Here is an 8,315-nt window from a genome sequence, read left to right on the forward strand (position 1 = left end):
TTGAGAGTCTGAGAGCTGGAGACAACAGAGAGAATGTTTTAGATGAATATCAAAGGCAATGCCTGCTGCCATTTGCTAACTAGAGATGGACTTTCCATGTTAACCAGGATGTGGGTCCACAGGCATCATCTGGCTGAGGCTGGGGAAGAAACAGCTCCTGGTAAACCTGATAGACTCGATTCAGTGCTGACTGCGTCTGCAGAGTGAGAGGACAAAGCAGAAACACACTCCCCTCCCTCTCCCCCATCCTGCCTTGTAGGGCTGGGCCCTCAGCCCAAGCCCCCTCCTTTTCTGAGTGACCACTAGAATGCCGGTATTGACCTAACTCCCCCAACCACCACCTGAGTGGACCAATGAAGCTCCAGGAATGCAGCTAAGGTCCTGATAAGGCTACAGTGGGGGACGGCCCACGCCTCAGAATGTGCTGGTCACTTCCTGACCTTTGTGCTGTAAGACCCTGATGAAAAACCCTGACCTAAATGACCAATCTCTGTAACCCACGTCACCCCCTAAGCCCACCCAAGTAACTAGCCCAAGGCCAAAAGTATGCTAGCCACCCGCCCTGTCTTTGTGTAACCAGACCCTAGCTGCACCCTGCCCCCCCACCCCCACCCCAAGCCCTATAAATTCTTTGTTCTCTTGGGACTCGGGGCTCTCTCTTGCATCCAGTAATGGAGGGGGGGGCGGGGGCCGGGGCAAGCGAGCTTGTATTAAAGACTCTGCTTTGGCATCGGACTGGCTGGCTCCCTGGTGTGGTCTTTTGGGGATCTTGAAATCTGGGCATAACACAGAGCAACGCTCTCCGACTGGAATGCAATATGAGCCACACACAAAGACTCCAATTCCCTAGTAGCCACATTTTAGAAAGTAGAAATAAATAAATAAAAGCAGCAAATCATCCCATACCTAAAGGGGTGGTTTCTCTGGCATTTATGAAATTACAAGTGTATCATGTTTACATTAATGCTTGTTATACATCCAGACACACTCGCCACATTATAAGGAGACAGTCGCCCCGCCGGCTTGGGCTGTCAATCCTGGCAGCACCGCCCGCTGAGGGCTGGAGCCCCCTCATCACAGGCCCCACCGCCCGCCCGGGCCCCGCGCGGCCCCGGAGGAGGGTTCGAGTGACAAAGGGAATCAGGTGCAGGCTTTTGTTAGACGGTCACAGCATCAGACCTCGTGAGGGCCGCGGGAGAGGGCCGGCAGAGGGGAGGCGCGGAGGGAAAGCAGGGGGGGCGGATGCCTGAAACCGGAGAGGAGCGCGGAGAAAAGCAGCCTGCCTCCGGCTGCGGCCCCCAAACCGCTGTGGGTTTCACTTCCGGCCCCCAGCTGCTGCCTGCCTGTGGCTGTCTGCGTGTCCCCCATGCTGAAGTCTGCTGTCTGCACTCAGTCTGGTTTGAGTGGGTTTTGTTTTCCTGCAGTCAACGTTTCCTCTTGGTGGGGAGTCGTTACCAGGCCAGGAACCAGCTCCTCCCGCCGGCGTGGCGTCAGCGGCAGCCGGCTGTCGAAGGCAATGCCTGCTGCCATTTGCTAACTCGAGATGGACTTTCCATGTTAACCTCAGCGGAGGGATGGGAGGCCAAAGGCATCTGACCTACAGTCTCACCGAGGGCTCGTCTCCTCGGTGCTTATCGCCCGGACAAAGCAGGACTGCATAAGCCATTCTTCAAACAAGAACACTCCAGAGACAAAGTCCAATAAGTGATGCGCTCTCCCAGATCCCGCCATTGTCCACCTCCACTGTAACTCTTTTTTTTAAATATATTTTATTGATTTTTCACAGAGAGGGAGAGCGATAGAGAGAGTTAGAAACATCGATGAGAGAGAAACATCGATCAGCTGCCTCTTGCACATCCTGTGCCCGTAACCCAGGTACATGCCCTTGACCGGAATCGAACCCGGGACCTCTCAGTCCGCAGGCTGACGCTCTATCCACTGAGCCAAACCGGTTTCGGCTGTAACTCTTTTTAAAAAAAATATATATATATATATATTTTATCGATATCAGAGAGGAAGGGAGAGGGAGAGATAGATAAAAACATCAATGATAAGAATCATTGATAGCTGCCACCTGCACGCCCCCTACTGGGGATAGAGCACACAGCCTGGGACCCTTTAGTCCAAGCATGTCAAACTCAAAGGCTAACACAGGCCAAATAAAGAAGGTTTAGGTGTATGTGGCCACAAAAAAACAAGCTTCCATTTTCATAGAAACGTAGGTTTATTTCAATAGAGACATGCTAAACACAAAGGGCTGAAATAAATGAGTGATTGTTAACATAAAATAATAGAACATTTTAATTAAAATTATTATTTTTTCTTGAACATTAACTTACCAGACACTGAATAACTACAGATTAATAAGCATAACGCAAATAAACCTATTTTTCTTGTTCTCCGAAAGAGAAATATTTCCTGTTGTGCACACCAAACAAGTCGGTACAACACTAATGACATGGCCATCGGCTGCTAAATTATTCGCCACTAGTATTAGTGGAGAGAAATGGTGCGCTGTGCACAAGGGGTGTAAGAGAAATGAATACAACACGACTGTAGTAATCAGTCTATAGCGAACGTTGTAGTTTGTTATTAATAACTAGAGGCCCGGTGCACGAAATTCATGCAAGGGGCTTGGCCCTCACAGCCCCGGCTTCGTCGGGAAGGTCATCTGAAAGGATGTCCGGAAGATCATTTGGCTGTCTTGTCTAATTAGCATATTACGCTTTTATTATTGCAGATTATGTATAACGGCAGGAGGATCCTGTAGGTCCACACCTTACCCCCCACATTGTGTGGTAAAAAATGGGCTTGTTGTGTTTAAAATGGGTTTGCACAATTTTTTGGAAACCCATGCGCCTGTCTATAGGGCATTGAAGAGGGGAGAGTCAGGGCCTCTTCAAGAGGGGATATTAAAAAAAGGATAAAATTAATTTAATAATATATTTAACTCAGCATACAGGGTGTTCCAAAAAATGTAGCCACACTTGAACAGCTGAGAGCTCAGTTGTGAAAATGAAATGTATTTTAATAAACATGCCTTTATCATTATTCAAAGTGCGTGCACACATTCTGGGGACAGCCTGTAGAGGTGTTCTAGGTCTGCCCTCACAAAGTACCACAAACTCCGGGGCTGAAACAACAGAAGTGTATTGTTTCAGTTTCAGAGGCCAGACCTCAGACCAAAGCATCAGCTCACTTCTTCACAGACCCCCTCCCTGCAGACCATCTGGTCACTTTAGGGGGGGGTGGGATGGGAGGGGGACAGTCAGAAGGGCCTGGGGCAGAGGTTCTGAGAAGAACCCTCCCTTGCCTTGGGGCAGCTTGGGGCCGCCCTTGATCCCTTGGCTTGTCGCAAAGTAACTTCAGGCTCTGCCTCCATCTCCGCCTTACATGGCCTCCCTGGGTGTCTATGTGTCTGACCCTCTTTTTACAGGGAGACCAGTTATTAGATTTAGGGGCCACCCTAAGTCCAGAATGATTTTATCTTGAGGTCCTCAGCTAATTACACCTGCGAAGACCCTATTCCAAACAAGGTCACATTCTGGGTTCAGAGGAGATTGGAATCTTAGGGACACTGCGAAGCCACTGCCAGGACTGGGAGTAAAATCCGTTCACTTTTGCTCTCAGTGTGGAAGTGCTCCTGTTAGAGAGGAAGGTAGCGCGTTCGTCAGCCCGCCGCTACCGCCCGGAGGGCACAGGCTTGTCTGTCTGAACTCCACCTGTGAACGCCCGCATGGACGCTACATATTTGTCAGCCGTCCTGGTCCCCTTTCTTACTGATTTCTGAGAAAACATGATGGAGAATGTAACTGACTTCCCTTGTCCAAATATTGCAAATGTTTTTGTTGTTCTATTTTTGCCATTTAACCCTGCATATGGGGATTTTGAGCAGTTGAATGTTTTTCATTAAAAAAACACGTGACTTGCCTGGCTGGTGTGGCTCAGTGGTTGAACCAGGAGGTCATGGTTCCATTCCCTGTCAGGGCGCATGCCCAGATTGCGGGCTCCACCACCAATGTGGGGCCTGCAGGAGGCAGCTGATCAATGATTCTCTCTCATCACTGAGGTTTATTTTTCTTTTTAAAAAATCTTTACTAGTATTGTTGAAAGTATTACATAGGTCCTCCTTTCCCCCCATTACCCTCTTCCAGCCACTCCCATCCCCCACCAGGCCCTCACCACCCCATTGTCTGTGTCCACAGGTTATGCATATGTGCATACAAGTTCATTGGTTGATCTCTTCCCACCCACCCTCCCTCCCCTGCCTTCCCTCTGAGGTTCAACAGTCTGTTCATGCTTCTATATGTCTCTGTGTCTATTTTTGATCATCAGTTTATTTGGTTCATTAGATTCCACATGAGTGAGATCATGTGGTACTTATCTTTCTCCAACCGGCTTATCTCGCTCAGCATAATGCTCTCCAGGTCCCTCCATGCTGTTGCAAATGGTAAGAGTGCTTTCATTTATATTGCCCCGTAGTATTCCATTGTGTAAACACACCACAGCTTTTTTATCCAGTCGCCTGCTAATGGGCACTTAGCCTGTTTCCAAGTCTTAGTTATTGTAAATTGCACTGCTATGAACATACGGGTGCATATAACCATTGATGTTTCTCTCTCCCTCTCCCTTCCTGTCTCTAAAAATCATTAAAAAACAAAAAACATGTGACTTTGTCATACAAAGAAATAATCTACCCACACCAATATTATAATTGCTCTGGTACCATGGTTTGAAATATGTAAGTTTGAATATTTGACCCATCACAACTGTATCGAGATGTACAGAGGCACTAAAGAAACAGTGAGCCTAAGACTCCCATAAGCCACATCCCAGGGACCCAAACCATTTTCCCACAATGTGTCAGAAAGAAGCATGCCAGCAACAAACATCAGAACCATACATAGCTAACATGACACCAGCTGCTCCAAAAGACAGATCTATGAAACCAGGAAATAGACTATAACTATGATTATTTTGATACTAGAGACCCAGTACATGATATTGTGCACTGGAGGCGGGGGGATCCTTCAGCCCAGCCTATGCCCTCTCCCAGTCCAGGACCCCCTTGAGGGATATCTGGGACCCCTCGCTCCTTACCGCCTGCTCGCTGCTCCTTACAGCTAGGCTCACTGCTCTTTAGCTGAGGTGGGAGAGGCTCCCGCCACCGCCGCTGTGCTCACCAGCTGTGAGCCTGGCTTCTGGCTGAGCAGCGCTCCCCTTGTGGGAGCACACTGACCACCAGGGGACAGCTTGAGTTGAGCATCTGCCCCCTGGTGTCAGTGCATATCATAGCGACCGGTTGTTCTGGTTGTTCCACCGTAAGGGTCCCTTAGGCTTTTATTATATAGACTAGAGGCCCAGTGCACAAAATTCATGCACAGAGGGGAGGGTCCCCTCAGCCCAGCCTGCATCCTCTCCAATACGGGACCCTTCGGGAGATGTCTGACTGCCCCCTCACAATCTGGACTGCTGGCTCCTAATCGCTCACCTGCCTGCCTGCCTGGTTGCCCCTAACTCCCCCCCCCCCACCCCCTGGCATGCCTGATTGCCCCTAACTGCCTCCTGCTGCTGGCCAGGTCGCCCCCAACTGCCTCCTCCCTGCTGGCCTGGCCACCTCTTACTGCCCCCCTGCCAGCCTGGTCGCCCCATGCTAGCCTGCTGTTCAGTCATTTGGTTGCCCCTCACTAACCCCCCTGCCGGCCTGGTTGTAGGCAGCCATCTTGTGAGAGTGTGAGGGTTAATTTGCTTATTACCTCTTTATTATATAGGACTAGTGGCCCAGTGCACGAAATTCGTGCACGGGGGAGAAGGTGTTCCTCAGCCTGGCCAGTACGCTCTCCAATCTGGGACCCCTTGAAGGATGTCCTACTGCCAGTTTACAGGGATCTGGCCTAAACTGGCAGTCAGACATCCCTCTCTCAATCTGGGACTGCTGGCTCCTAACTGCTCACCTGCCTGCCTCCCTGCCTGATTGCCCCTAACCACTCTGCCTGCCAGCCTGCTCACCCCCAAATGGCGCCCCCACCAGCCTGATCACCCCCAACTGCCCCCTGTGCCAGTGTGCTCGCTCCCAACTGCCTCCCCTGCCATCCTGCTCACCCCAACTGCCCCCCCTGCTGGCCTGCTTGCCCCCACTTTCCCTCCCCACTGGTCTGCTTGCCCCCAACTCCCCCCCCCCCGCCCCCCCCAGCCTGATCACCTCCAACTAACCCCCACTGACAGCCTGCTTGCCCCCAACTGGCCCTCCTGCTCGTCTGCTTACCCCAATAGCCCCGCCCCCCACCAGCCTGATCACCCACAACTGCCCTCCCCTCTTGGCCTCTAACCGCCTCTACGTGGGCCCCACCACCATGGCTTTGTCCAAAAGAACAATCCAGAAGGTCTCCCAGTCTAATTAGCATATTACCCTGGTGCATGGGTGGGGGCCGGCTGGTTTGCCCTGAAAGGTGTCCTGGATCAGGGTGGGGGTTTCCTCGGGGCATGGGGCGGCCTGGGAGAGAGGTCTGTGGTGGTTTGCAGGTCAGCCACGCCCCCATGGAGTGAGGGTCCCTGCTGGGGGAGGTATGGCCAGTCTGGGTGAGGGGCTGATGGCTGTTTGCAGGCTGGCCAAGCCCCTGGTGACCCAAGCTCCCAGCCCCTCCTGGCAGTGACAGGCGCTGGCGAGCAGGGTGTGGTCAGCAGCAGGATGGAGCGGGACCCCAGGGGGCACTGCCAGTTCTGTTCAAATAAACGGTCCTGTGAAGAGAAGCCCCTGTGACGGGCAAGAACTCCAGGTCCGGAGACCAGAGGCCCAACTAAAAGATTTGTCAAAATGCAGGGACACGAATGCCTATTCCTGGACGTATCTCTGAGGTTCCAATCCCACTGGCTGAGAAGACCCCCCATGACTGACTGTTAGAAGGGCTGGAGAGCGCAGCCTTGTGTAAAACAGCAGTGGTGTGAGGTAGCTCACTGCACCACCATACACCCGCCGGAGAAAATACAGAAAAGCAATCAACTCGGAAAGCACGCCGCCGGCGGGGTGACCCACGGGAAGGTACAGATGCCGTTTCTACCGGGAACCCTGCCCCGGACCCCTCTGGGGCGGCGGGGGCTGTCGATGGCGAGGTTTGTCCCTGATGCTGGGGAGTCCGAGTCCTGCAGCGGCCGGCTACCTGCTCGGGGCCACGGCTGGCGGACGGGCCGCCCTGGGCCCGCCTCGGGAACCAGGCGCGCTACCCCGCTGGAGGGGCAACACCGCAGGCCTCCAGCAGGCGAGGCGGGCAGAGGGCTGGGATGGGAGGCGTGGCCGGGAAGGTTGGGCCCAGAGGTGCAGGGAGCAGGTGGCCAGGAGGAGGAGGAGGAGGACGGCCTGCGTCGGCTAAAAGGTGGGTGGGATGCGGTCTCGAGGACTAAGAAGAAAAGCTTCCCTGACCGGGAATCGAACCCGGGCCGCGGCGGTGAGAGCGCCGAATCCTAACCACTAGACCACCAGGGAGCGGCGGACTGGTCCGCGGGCCGGCGCCTCCTGCTCCCGCGCCGCCGTACCCCGCGGGCGCCAGCGCCGCCGCCTTGCCCGTGCAGCTGCCCGGCGCCCTGCCCATCGTGCCCGCGCTCTCCCCGCCGGCCGCGCCCTGCACCAGGCCCACGACCCAGGGGCAGCCCCGGGCCCCGCACTCAGCAGCGGGGCCGGGAACGGCGCCGGGTCACGACCGGCCGCGGTGCTCACCCCTGCCCACCGACCTCCCTGTGGGTAACGGCTCGCGCCTCGCCCTGCCCTCGACGCCCTCCCTGCCGCAGCCGCTCCGCGGCGAATCCCAGCCTTTTCCGAGAGCGGGGCCCGATGCTCAGCCACGGAGTCGCCCCGCCGCCTCCGCGCAGCGCTCCCCTTGCAGGCCCCGCCGCCTCCGGGGCCTCTCGCTGCCCGGCTGCTCCTGGCCTCGGGTTCCTCGCCGCAGCGTCTCCAGCGCCCTGGTCCCCAAAGCCCTTCTCCACCGGGTGACACTGCCCGCACCGACGGGGCTCCCCCGACCACCTGCGGCCCAGCTGTGCTCCGTCGCCAGTCCTTCCCCCGCACTGCTGGCGGCCGTGGGCAGGAGCGGCGGCGGCGGGAGGCCTGGCTGGGGTTCGGCCACCGAGCGCCTGTCGGAGTGACCGGGAGCGGGGTGCTGGGGCCCAACCGGAAACAGTGGGGGTCTGGGCCCCCGAGCAGGGCAGAGGGCGAGAAGGGCCCACGTCTTCAACCTGCGCCAGTGACCAAAAAAGCTGCACGGCCTCCCCGTCGGGGAATCGAACCCCGGCCTCCCGAGTGACAGGCGGGGATACTCACCACT

The sequence above is a fragment of the Myotis nattereri genome (assembly GCF_964212035.1).
Source record: "Myotis nattereri genome assembly, chromosome: 18".
NCBI classification, from domain to species: Eukaryota; Metazoa; Chordata; class Mammalia; order Chiroptera; family Vespertilionidae; genus Myotis; species Myotis nattereri.